This window comes from Pezoporus flaviventris, unplaced genomic scaffold (assembly GCF_033815535.1).
Source record: "Pezoporus flaviventris isolate CSIRO_AGI_PZ_B2104156 unplaced genomic scaffold, CSIRO_AGI_Pfla_v1 ptg000077l, whole genome shotgun sequence".
Lineage (NCBI taxonomy): Eukaryota > Metazoa > Chordata > Aves > Psittaciformes > Psittacidae > Pezoporus > Pezoporus flaviventris.
In genome coordinates, this window is record NW_026892625.1 from 157,206 (window position 1) to 170,008 (window position 12,803).

The window sequence follows — 12,803 nt, forward strand, 5'->3', positions numbered from 1 at the left end:
TTATGCGGGAAGATGGGGAAGTGTGGTGTGTACCTTAAGGGGATTTAATTTACGTGAAAACAGCCAATGAACTCAATTATATCCTGTTTCCTGCTACAGAACACTTCTATAGCCCATCAGCTAGATGCCCAACTCCAACATTCTGGGACTTGAAAAGAAGATAGGTGCTGCCATATTCATCAGCAGAGAATAAAGTCATGGAAAAGCCAGAAGCAGAGGAACTGTCCTCAGGTCACTATCGACTGACCCTGACTTCCCTCTGATCATCATCCCAACAAAGAATGAACTTTGATGAAACCAAACGAGCTCAGCAGTGACCAGATGAGTTCTACAGTGTTGTCAGCAGGCAAAAATCCAACACTACACACTGTCTCTCATGGTCTGAAAGACTGTTACAAGAGATGGAGCCTGACATAATGGACTGGATGAATTCAGCAAGTTTATAGGGATGGTCCATGGACTAAGGAATGGTATCTCAATCTTTGTGTGTGTGTGTATATATATATGAGACAAGAAGCAATAGTATATTGAAAAAAAATGGGATCTGAGCATGACGTAAATGGTATGTCACAGGGGGTGGACACTGTCTTGGGTTCACCTATAGCAGTCACTTTTCTCCTTTTAAGTATCTGGTGCAGTGATGCGTTTTCAACTTTAGTCTGGGAACAGTGCTGATAACACACCTATGTTTTCAGTTGTTGATAAGTAATGCTTACACTTATCAAGGACTTTTCAGTCTCATGGTCTGTTAGTGAGGAGGGGCATGGGAAGCTGGGAGGAAACAGAGACAGGACACCTGACCCAAACTAGCCAAAGGGGTATTCCATACCACAGTACATCATGGCCAGTATATAAACAGGGGGAAGTTACCTGAAAGGCCCAGGCCGCTACCCGGGTTGGGCTGGTTATTGGTCGGCTGGTGGTGAGCAATTATATTGTGCACCACCTGTGCTTATTGTTTTGTTTTCCTTTTCCCCTTTTAGTTTTATATTCTCTTCCTTAGTTTTTCCATTATCATTATTATTATTTGTGGTAGTAGCACTAGTTATGTATTATACCTTAGTTACTGGACTGTTCTTATATCAACCTGTGGGATTTACATTCTTTTGATTCCCCTCCCCATCCTTTCAGGATCGGGGTAGGAAGAAGAGGGGGAGTGAGCAAGCAGCTGCGTGGTTCTGAGTTTCCGGCTGGGCTTAAACCACAACATATTGTTACAACGTTAACCAAACATTTGAGGAATAATTGCAGTGGTGGCTGAAATGTCTATATCAGCGTTGTTCCCAGGCTGAGAGTCAAAATCACAGCACTGCATCAGCTACTAAGGAGAAAAAATGATTGCTACTGCTGAACCCAGGACAGTATCCACCCCTTATTCCATACCATTCACATCATGCTCAGATCTCACATTTTTTCAATATACCATCATTCTTGTCTCATATATATACATATGCCTATACATACACACACACACACAGAGATCATTCCTTAGTGCATGGACCAATCCCTATAAAGTTGCTGAGTCTATCTGGTCCATGATGTTGGGCTCCATCTCTTGTAACAGTCTTTCAGAGCAGGAGAGGCTGTGTGCAGTGTTGGATCATTGCCTGCTGATGATACCGCAGAATTCGTCTTGTTTCATCAAAGTTCATTCTTCAGTGGGATGATGGTCGGAGGGAAGTCAGGGCCAGTCGCTGGTGACCTGAAGACATCTAGTTGGTGGGCTATAAAAGTGATGCAAAGCAGGCAACAGCATTCAAATGAGTTCATTGGCTTGATTTATGGAACGGAACTTCATAATTCACAGACTTATAAAGCAGGTATGTTTATTGTGGCGCTGGGTGCGAGGGGGATCACTCCTCCTAACTCGCACACCGATAACTCAACAAGCTAGATGTTTCTTATACACAAACATACATATTCATTAGGTTCCCAAAAGTTTGGTGGGGATATTACAATTAGTTTAGGTACTTATTATCATACATCTCCTCCCTTTTGGCGCTTGTGCACTGCCCTCTGATGGTCGTGGGCAGGGGTCTTCAAGATGAAGTAAGCAGTCTTCCTCATGGTGCACTTTTCACCCTTGGCACAGTTTCCCCAGCTGGCAACCTCAAGTCTTATAGAAACTAGTTGAAACAAATTCCTGTCAGACATTCATCTTCTTGAGGGAAAAGGGTCTCTGATTTTAAATAATGTGTTTCGGCTACCTATTCTATTCTGGGTTATAGTTTAACTGGCGAGAACAAGAACATACCTGTTCCCTATTCTAAGGTAAGACAATGCATAGTTTGAAGAAAACTCTTAGCTCTTTATTTAGTTCGTTACAATTCCTTGCATCAGGCTGTTTTCCCCTAAATTAAGTCCCCTTGAGGTACACATCAGACATCCCTGTCTACCCACAGTACCCACCAAGACTATCCGGGTCCCTGAGCAAAAGGAATCATACAAGTGGGTTTGCCTTTACCTGAAGCAGGAATAACCCAGACTGTCTTCCCCAGCAAATTCTTTATGTGATCACAGGAATAGTGACCCCTTCTAGATTATGATAAAGTTTTGACTGGGCTGTGCCAGCCCTGTTGGCAGATCCTCTGGTGTTGACCAACCAGGTGGCTTTGGGAAGTGTGTATCCCAGTGCTTGAAAGTTCCCCCACCCATTGTTCTCAGTGTAGTTTTAACAGCCCATTGTAGCGTTTGATTTTCCCAGAGGCTGGTGCATCGTAGGGGATGTGATATAGCCACTCAATGCCATGTTCTTTGGCACAAATGTCTGTAAGGCTGTTCCGGAAATGAGTCCCATTATCTGACTCAATTCTCTCTGGGGTGCAGTGCCACCACAAAATCTGTGGGGCACAGTGTACGTTTCCAGACATCCGGTGGTTGCTTCCATCATGGTAAGCACATGGCGCTTGCCTTGGCGGGTTGGTGGGGGTGTGATATGATCAATCTGCCAGGCCTCCCCATATTTGTTCTTCAGCCATTGTCCTCCATACCAAAGAGGCTTTAACCGTTTAGCTTGCTTAATTGCAGCACATGTTTCACAGAACTTTCACCACCAGGTTCTGCACCCAGGCAGCAATATCTCGCCACAGTGCAGCAGCCGACATGAGTTTTCCTCTGCCTTGCCAGATGCTCTGCTTCCATTGCTGCAATCACCCCCACAGGGCATTTGACACCATCCATGAGTCAGTATAAAGTCCTGGCAACTTCTCCCGTTCAGCAATGTCCAAGGCCAGCTGGATGGCTTTCACCTCGGCAAACTGACTCGATTCACCCTCTCCTTCAGCAGTTTCTGCAACTTGTCATCGGAGACTCCATACAGCTGCCTTCCATCTCCAACGCTTTCCCACAATATGGCAGGACCCATCAGTAAACAAGGCATACTGCTTTTCACTTTCTGACAGTTCATTATATGGTGGGGCCTCTTCAGCATACATCACCTCTTCCTCTGGTGACATTCCAAAATCCTTGCCCTCTGTCCAGTCCATGATGACTTCCAGAATTCCTGTATGACTGGGATTTCCTATTCAAGCTCGCTGTGTAATAAGTGCAGGCCACTTACTCCATGTAGCATCGGTTGCATGATGTGTAGAGGAGACCCTGCCTTTCAACATCCAGCTCAGCATGGGCAACTGGGGTGCCAGGAGGCGTCATGCTTCATTGCCAACCATTTCCAAAGCAGCTTGAACCCCATCATAGGCTGCCAGCATCTCTTTTTCAGTTGGGGTATAGCTGGCCTCAGATCCTTTGTATCCCCGACTCCAAAACCCAAGGGGTCAACCTCGAGGCTCCCCTGGAGCTTTCTGAAAGAGGCGCCAGGTAAGACAATTCTGCCTGGCTGCAATGTAGAGTACATTTTTTACATCTGGCCTGGTATGGACTGGTCCAAGGGCTACTGCATGAACTATCTCTCATTTAATTTGCTCAAAGCCTTGTTCTTGCTCAGGACCCCATTTAAAATCATTCTTCTTCCGGGTCACATGATAGAGAGGGCTTACAGTCAAACTGTAATTTGGGATGTGCATTCTCAAGAACCCCACAACACCCAAGAAAGCTTGTGTTTCTTTCTTATTAGTTGGTGGAGATATTGCTGTTACCTTGTTGATCACATCTGTGGGGATCTCTCTACGTCCATCTTGCCATTTTATTCCCAAAAATTGAATCTCCTGTGCAGGTCCCTTGACCTTACTCCGTTTTATAGCAAAACTGGCTTTCAGCAGGATTTGGATTATTTTCCTCCGTGTCTTAAAAAAATCTTCCCCTTTTATCATCCCACATGACAATGTCATCAATGTATTGCAGGTGTTCTGGAGCTTGCCCCTGTTAAAGTGCAGTCTGGATTAGTACGTGGCAGATGGTAGGGCTGTGTTTCCACCCCTGGGGCAGTCGATTACAAGTGTACTGGACACCCCTCCAAGTAAAAGCAAACTGTGGCCTGCACTCTGCTGCCAAAAGAATTGAGAAAAATGCATTGGCAATATCAATCGTGTCATACCACTTAGCTGCCTTTGACTCTAGTTCATACTGAAGTTCTAGCATGTCCGGTACGGCAGCACTCAATGGTGGTGTGGCTTCATTCAGGCCACGAAAGTCTACTGTTAGTCTCCATTCTCCATTAGACTTTCGAACTAGCCATATGGAGCTATTAAAGGGTGAATGGGAGCTGTTGATCAGTCCTTGGCTCTCCTGTCTGCGCATCACCTTATGGAAAGGAATCAGGGAGTCCCGGTTGGCGAGATATTGCTGCCGGTTCACTGTTGTGGTCGCAATTGGCACTTGTTCTTCGACATTCAGCAACCCCACAACAGAAGGATCCTCTGAGAGACCAGGCAAGGTGGACAGCTGCTCAATTTCCTCAGTCTCCAAAGCAGCAATACCAAAAGCCCATCGGTACCCTTTTGGGTCTTTGAAGAACCCTCTCCTGAGGCAGTCTATATCAAGGATGCATGGAGCCTCTGGACCAGTCACAGTGGGATGCTTTTGCCATTCCCTCCCAATTAGGCTGATTTCAGCCTCCAGTACAGTCAACTCTTGGGATCCTCCTGTCACTCCAGAAATATAAATGTGTTCCACCCTTTGACAGCTTGATGACATCAGGGTACACTGTGCACTGGTATCTTCTAGAGCCTCATACTTCTGTGGGACTGATGTACCAGGCCATCTGATACACACAGTCCACTAAATCCAATTGTCCCCTACCTCCACCTGGATGGAGGCAGGGCCCCTCTAATAGTGATTGCAATTTTGGACACTTAAGTCTTGTAGAAAGGGATTAGTCTTTGTTATCACAGGATCTGGAGTAAAATCAGCTCTTCCACTCCATCTGGAAACTGCTCACCAGAGACTGAAGCCTTGACCTTTGTTATCCTCTTCAATTCACGCACCTGTTCCTCCAAAGCTGAAGTAGGTTTTCCATCCCACTTCATCATGTCTTCTCTGTAATGCAGCAGGTAAAACCATAGGGTAGCCCATGGCATACACCTTCTATATCTTCTCTCTCGAGCAGCAGGACCCCTTTTGTTAATAGCTGAGACGTGTGTTGGTACACATGAGGAGCCGGATAAATCAGGTAGATCATCCCTCAATTGTTTGAGATCCTGGGACAGTTTTTCCACAGCTGAGATGATGGAAGGTGTGACATTGGCTTCGAACTCTTGGAATTTATGAACCATTTCATCCACTGTTAGTGGTACTATGTCATTCCAGGTTACTGTTGCCAATGAATGGGCATATGATGTCAGTGCGTTCCGTGTAAATTTCCGCCACATGGGTCGTTTACATTCGACTTCATCTGGATCTATGGGTGCATCCCTGGCATTCGGCTTGATGTGATAGATCATCTCTACAATGGCTGATTCCCTCAGAGACTGGACACCTTTCTCTAGAGTAGTCCACTTGGCCGAACGACTCATAACTTAGCCCATGTATGGAAACCTTTCTTTCACAGCTTCCAAGAGCCGCCTCCAAAGGCTGAGGGACTTTTTCTCTCTTGCAATTGCTTTGTCAGTTCCCCCCTCTCTAGCAAGTGATCCCAGCTGCTTGGCTTCTGTACCTTGCAGTTCGTGACCGTTGGCCCCATTGTCCCAGCATCAGAGTAACCAGGTGATGATGTTCTCCCCTGGTTGATGGGTAAAATCTTTTCACATATTCCATAGCTTGGTTGAGGTCCCAGGTCGAGAAGTCATCTCTTCTTCTTCTTTCTTTTCTTCTTCTCCTTTTTCTTCTTCTCCTTCTTTTTCTTCTTCTCCTTCTTTTTCTTCTTTTATCTATTTCTTCTTCTTTTTCTTCTTCTTCTTTTTCTTCTTTTTTCTTTTTCTTCTTCTCCTTTTTCTTTTTCTTCTTCTCCTTTTTCTTTTTCTTCTTCTTCTTTTTCTTCTTCTCCTTTTTCTTCTTCTTCTTCTTCTTTTTCTTCTTCTCCTTCTTCTTTTTCTTCTTCTCCTTCTTTTTCTTCTTCTCCTTTTTCTTCTTCTCCTTCTTTTTCGTCTTTTATCTATTTCTTCTTCTTTTTCTTCTTCTCCTTCTTTTTCTTCTTTTTTCTTTTTCTTCTCCTTTTTCTTTTTCTTCTTCTCCTTTTTCTTTTTCTTCTTCTCCTTTTTCTTTTTCTTCTTCTTCTTCTTCTCCTTTTTCTTCTTCTTCTCCTTTTTCTTCTTCTTCTTCTCCTTTTTCTTCGTTTTTCTTTTTCTTCTCCTTTTTCTTTTTCTTCTTCTCCTTTTTCTTTTTCTTCTTCTCCTTTTTCTTCTTCTTCTTTTTCTTCTTCTTCTTCTTCTTCTTTTTCTTCTCCTTTTTCTTCTTCTTTTTCTTCTTTTTCTTCTTCTTCTCCTTTTTCTTCTTCTTCTTCTCCTTCTTTTTCTTCTTCTTCTCCTTCTTTTTCTTCTTCTTCTTCTCCTTCTTTTTCTTCTTCTTCTTTTTCTTCTTCTCCTTTTTCTTCTTCTTCTTCTCCTTTTTCTTCTTCTTTTTCTTCTTCTTCCTCTGATTCATGTGATGATGACTACTGATCAGATGCTGTCCCCAGTAGTAAGTGCATTGCCATTGCTGCTTCTTCTTGTTTCTTCATCTTTCTTGTCTTTTTTTTTTTTTGCTTTTCCCCTTGCATACAGGGGCAACTGATATTGGCACAAATTTGTCCTCTGGTTTAGCTGCAGTGATTATCACTGTGTTTGGAGTGGCTGCAGTATCTGTTGTCGGGGTTTGGGTAGCTGCTGTACTTGTCGCTGGGGTTGGTGTAGCTGCTGTACTTGTCGCTGGGGTTGGTGTAGCTGCTGTGCTTGGAGCTGGAGTAGCTGCACTGTCTGTTGCGTTAGAAGTTTGAGTAGCTGCTGTACTTGTCACTGGGGCTGGTGTACCTGCTGTGCTTGGAGCTGGAGTAGCTGTGCTGTCTGTTTCTTTGCCATCAGATCCAGGAACATTTTTTTCCCTTTGAATGTGCTGGACAATGTTGAACAGGACTCTGTAAGCATAGGCCAAGCCCCAGCACATTGCCATGATTTGTCCCTCTCTGATATAACCAGAATGACAACATACCTCATTTAAGTGTTTTACTAATTTTTCTGGATTTTGCACTTGTTCATTGGTGAAGTTCCAAAGCACTGGAGGGGCCCACTGGCCTCGATACTTGCCCATACTATCCCACACACCCTGCCACTCATGACTGTCCAGCCTTGGGGAAAATCTCTTGGTCCTTCTATATTGTCGTCTAACCCTAGACAAGACCCAAACCTGACTCTGCTTAACTTGAGATCAGATGAAATGGTCGTCGGTAAAACACACTCTGTATGTGTGCCAACATGGTGATCCCCATCACAATCAGCAGGCAGGTCTCAAGGGTACCTAAAGGCCATTCAAAACCATCATAATTCTCAAATGATGCTGTAAACAATCTGGGGGGGGGGGCTGGGAACGTAAGGGAATGTCTCTTTCACGGGTCGTCCACCTGAGGAGGGAAAAAAAGATGTGTAATTGCTAAACGCTTCTATTATATACCTTCCAAAGTATAGAGGTTGTGACCACACTAGGAACACAAGCCAGATCAGTTTCATGATCAATGATTCTATTGTATTACAACTCAGTACCATAAAGTACAATAAAACAAGAACCTCAGCCCAAGGCCCCCAGCTGATAAACACTAACACAGCAAATACCGGCTGTAAGTATGGCACAACATCATGAAACTTTGAGATCAAGAGCAACATCTTTCAGAGACAATAAATCAGCATTGTGAGGAGTGTCCTGGATTCAGCAGTAGCAGTCATTTTTTTCTCCTTCTTAGTAGCTGGTGCAGCGCTGTGTTTTTGACTTTCAGTCTGGGAACAGCTCTGATAACACTGATGTTTTTAGTTACTGCTCAAATGTTTAGTCTGACCAAAGACTTTCTGAGTCCCATGCTCTGCCAGGGAGGAGGGGAAGCCGGGAGGAAGCAGAGACAGGACACCTGACCCAAACTAGCCAAAGAGGTATTCCAGACCATAGCACGTCATGCCCAGGATGTAACTGAGATTTACCCAGAAGGGCTAGTTCACTGCTTAGTCAGACTGTGTATTGCCAGGTGGTATTGTATTCTCTTCCCTTGTTATTTCTCTTATCATTATTATTATTGGTGGTAGCAGTAGTGGGTTTGTGCTATATCTTAGTTACTGGGCTGTTCTTATCTCAACCCATTGGGGTTACATTCTTTCGATTCTCCTCCCCATCCCTCCAGGAGGGATGGGGCGGGGGAGAGAAAGGGGGGGGGAAGTGAGCGAGCGGGCTGTGTGGGTTACTGACTGCACATAAACTACGACAGTTCTTTTTAGTGCCCAACGTGGGGCACGAAGCATTGAGATAACGACACATCTGACTGGAGTGTGTCCAATCGTATTTGTGATAAGCATTCATTGCTTCGGATTAGTAGTCACTCGTCACAATCTGCATTTGGAAGTCTCTGGTATAACACAGATTTCCAAGTCTCACACCAGAATTTTAAATTATGTTTTATACAAAACCTTAACATAAAAACAGTGTTAAAATGCTCAAATTATACCGTCTGAAAGATTAATTTAATTAGAAAAATGCCATGCCTCATAACCAAAATACATTTCAAAATTACTTTAGCAATTAGCTTTTCTCTATATGTTCTAGAGTTTGAGGATTCTGGGTGAGAGAAACGAGACACAAATAGAGAACTCACAACTAGTTTATTAATATAGGAAAATATAGAGATACTAACAGATACAGTAAAGGATATTTGTGATGTTTGGTTATCTATCTTACCAACCCCAAGGACCATGTAATGATGATCAGGAAACCAGCTCCAAGAATCATCATCGCAGTGTGAGGTGGCAGGCTCAACTTTAGTGGGCGTCCCCGCAAAGGCAACGTTGACCTGTGTGTGCATGAGGTTCTGCCTCCCCGCATCACATGAGGCTCAAGCTTTTATACTAACAAAAATGCACATTCATTCTGACGCAGGGGGGCAGCCTACGTCAGAAGAAGTGGCCAGAAATATCTAGAAAGGTCTCCAAGGGTCAGGATTTTCCAGGGGAGGTCTAAAGCAGAACTTTCCGGAGAGGAACTAAAGCTGGACTTTCCGGTGAGCAGCCAAAGCAGGACTCTCCAGGGAGGAGACAAAGCGGGACCTTCCGGGGAGGAGCCAAGGCGGACAAACAGTACTTTTCTACCTTTGTGTGTTTCACCACAGACCATTATCTCTTGTCCCTGACACATTACACAAAACATCAGTTTTAACTGTAGTTGTTTTGGGACTTTCCAGGTCTTCAAGAACATTATCGTCCTTGACTGTTTTAATGGTTGGAATATACTGGATGAGAAAAGACTCAAAGTATCAGATCTCCCTTGAGCGCTGGCCCAACATATGGTCCTGCAAATTCTGAAAGAGGGTGCTTGGTATAATTTGCTGAATATTATTAACACAACTGCCCTTCCACTATGTGAGAAAGAAGGGTTTTTCTTACCCCTAAAATGACTGTCTTCAATAAGCAGTGATTCACTGAACTAGCCCTGAAGCTGCCTTTGAAAGCTCAGTATTCAAATACAATCTGTGCCAGCAAGTACCAGGAGAGGGCTTTCCCTTGATATTTAAACAAACTATACCCTCAGGTATTTCAAACATATACTCTATATTTGTGTATTTTGGAATACTAGTCTTGATAAAAAGCTAAATTATTTAATTATTATTATTATTAAAAACAGAAAACTACTTGTATTTAACCTCTACACTTTAATTCCATAGTAAAAAATGAGGGACTTTGAAATATACAACTTCTGCATACATGCCACTTTAGCGCTACTTAAGTATTTAACTTGTAAAGCTACCTGATCTAGCCTTGTGATGGCTAATGCTTTTCTTAAAGCTTTAGCTCTTACAATTACATGAAAATATCTATTTTATAAACATAAATAAATTTTTATCTTAAAAATCTTTTTAATCTTAATCCTTTTAATCCTGAAAGCCTTACAATTCAAGAAAAAATCTCGAAAATGTGAACTGAATAGATTCAAATTCCATAAGGTAAACAAAAGCCATTCAAAATTTATGGGTTTTAATCTGACATTAGAGGTGCTTAAGGATGCTAACTAAATAGCTAAAGTGGTTGCTCTCCTCCCATTCCTGTATATGTCATCCCTTGCCATCCACTGCTGTGTACCAACACAAGCATCAACAGGACCCACACAGCAAATAAGAATCACACAGTACGGTTGCTAAATGTATAATACAGTTCAGGATTATTAGATGCCTAACTTGATAATCATGTTTTAAATTCCAAAAAGCAGTAACATTTAAAGATATCTGCCAATAAGTTTGTCTAGTATTAAGTACATGAAAAAGAAAAAAACAAATACCTGCAAATGCAGTATTTTCAACTCTGCAAGGCAGAGAAGCTTAATTCTTCTAAAGATACCTCATTTCTTTCACTCTTGATCTAAGCCACATTATAATAATAAAGAGGCTGAATTACTGATGAGCTGCTGGCTACTACAGAGGAAGCTGTGTTTCTAGCAGATTATCTAAAATATGAGAATACAAGAAAGGTACTAAAAAGCAAGCAAATGAAGAGCAGGTGATACCAAGTTTTCTTCCTCTGCCTTGTTATAAGTTCCTCCTCCAGTGCTCAGTGGGCTCTAGGCCAAACTACTTAAATACGATAAGCTGAAACTATTCACTTTTTATTGCTGTTGGTTAGTTTTCTGCCAATTTATCAAATGGGAATGGGTTAGCACAGGGTACTACAAGAGCCAGAGCCAATGAAAGGAAAGGGGCAGAAATGTACTACTAGTTATTTGGATAGTGATCACAGACAGATTAAGCTCAGGCTACTGTGTAATCACAGTCTGAAACTAGTTACACATTTGGTGGCAGTGTTATTTGAAGATATCTAGCCCCTGCTCATGCACTTTTCTATAAAGTCTTTTTTTCCCATTTTTTGGAAAGGAATTTATTATATGGCTGCATGGAGAAGAAAAACAAAGAACACATATGATATAAAATTAATCTCTATCCAAAACTTCTATTTTCCCATCTCCCCAAGTAAAAGTGGTCAAAACCCCAGCCGTACTAGTACAGAAGAGGCAAATGATGGGCTTGGCCTTGATAAATTAAGCTACTCCTGCCATCTGAAAAAAGAAGTCAATTTATCTATGGCTGGAAAACAAGCAAAGAAGTCCAAATGAGCCCTGGCAATGTGTCCTGGGTTCAGCTGTAGCAGTCATTTTTCTCCTTCTTAGTTGCTGGTGAAGTGCTGTGTTTTTGACTTTAGTCTGAGAACAACGCTGATAACACACTGATGTTTTTAGTTGTTGCTAAGTAATGTTTACTCTGATCAAGGACTTTCTGAGTCTTATGCTCTGCCAGTGAGGAGGAGCACAAGAAGCTGGGAGAAAGCAAAGACAGGACACCTGACCCAAACTAGACAAAGGGGTATTCCATACCACAGCACATCATGCCCAGTATATAAACTAGGAGGAGTTACCTGGAAGGCCCAGATCGCTGCTTGGGTCGGGCTGGGTATCGGTCGGTGGGTGGTGAGCAACTGCATTCTCTCCCCTTTCTATTTCCCTTATCATTACTATTATTGGTGGTAGTAGTAGTGGTTTTGTATTCTACCTTAGTTACTGGACTGTTCTTATCTCAACCCATAGGAGTTACATTCTTTTGATTCTTGTCCCCATCCCTCCAGGAGGAGAGGGAGGAAGAAGGGTGGGGAGTGAGCGAGCGGCTGTGTGGTTCTGAGTTACTGGCTGGGCTTAAAGCACAACACAATGTAAGACAGAGTTTAAAGAAAATACTCTTGAACAAAGTGCTGGTGGAAAAAATATTTGCAATTATGAGTACAAACTTGCTCACATTTATAAGATCTGTTCCTCTGTATACAACAAACAGTACTCTTCCATCAACTTTTTCTCTTAAGCAAAATAACCATCACTACTTCCCAAATTGACCTCCTGCTCAGATCAAAAGGGTATTTTTAAAAAGATCCAATTTCCCAAGAGAAATTGTGAGCTAGTATTTCCATTGAACCAGGAAATTGGACTGAAATCCAACACCAAGTAAAACAAGACAACAAACGAGTTCAGAAATCGAAAAAATGTCACATGCAGGGTGGGATAACTGTAAATGGTATCTCTTTGGATCAGTAAATGCACAGTGTCCCAGCTGCAACAAAAGCAGACGTGTGTCAAAAAACATTAATGAGGAGACCAGCAACTTCAGTGACAAAAGCTGGATGTTTTGACAAAAAAAAAAAAAAGCAAGCTCTTGCCATGTCAGACCTTGCTACCTTGCAGTAGCAGCTTAGAAATTAAATTGCTTGGAG

General features: G+C 42.6%; 2 protein-coding genes across 3 annotated transcripts in view; both read right to left on the reverse strand.

Moving 5' to 3' along the window:
* LOC133279422 (transcription initiation factor TFIID subunit 4-like) overlaps positions 1-12,803 on the reverse strand; it is a 243,767-nt gene that overhangs the window by 74,402 nt on the left and 156,562 nt on the right. The gene's annotated exons all lie outside the window — the stretch shown is intronic.
* Positions 1-12,803, reverse strand: part of LOC133279421 (granule associated Rac and RHOG effector protein 1-like) — a 340,966-nt gene that overhangs the window by 43,864 nt on the left and 284,299 nt on the right. The window lies entirely within an intron of this gene.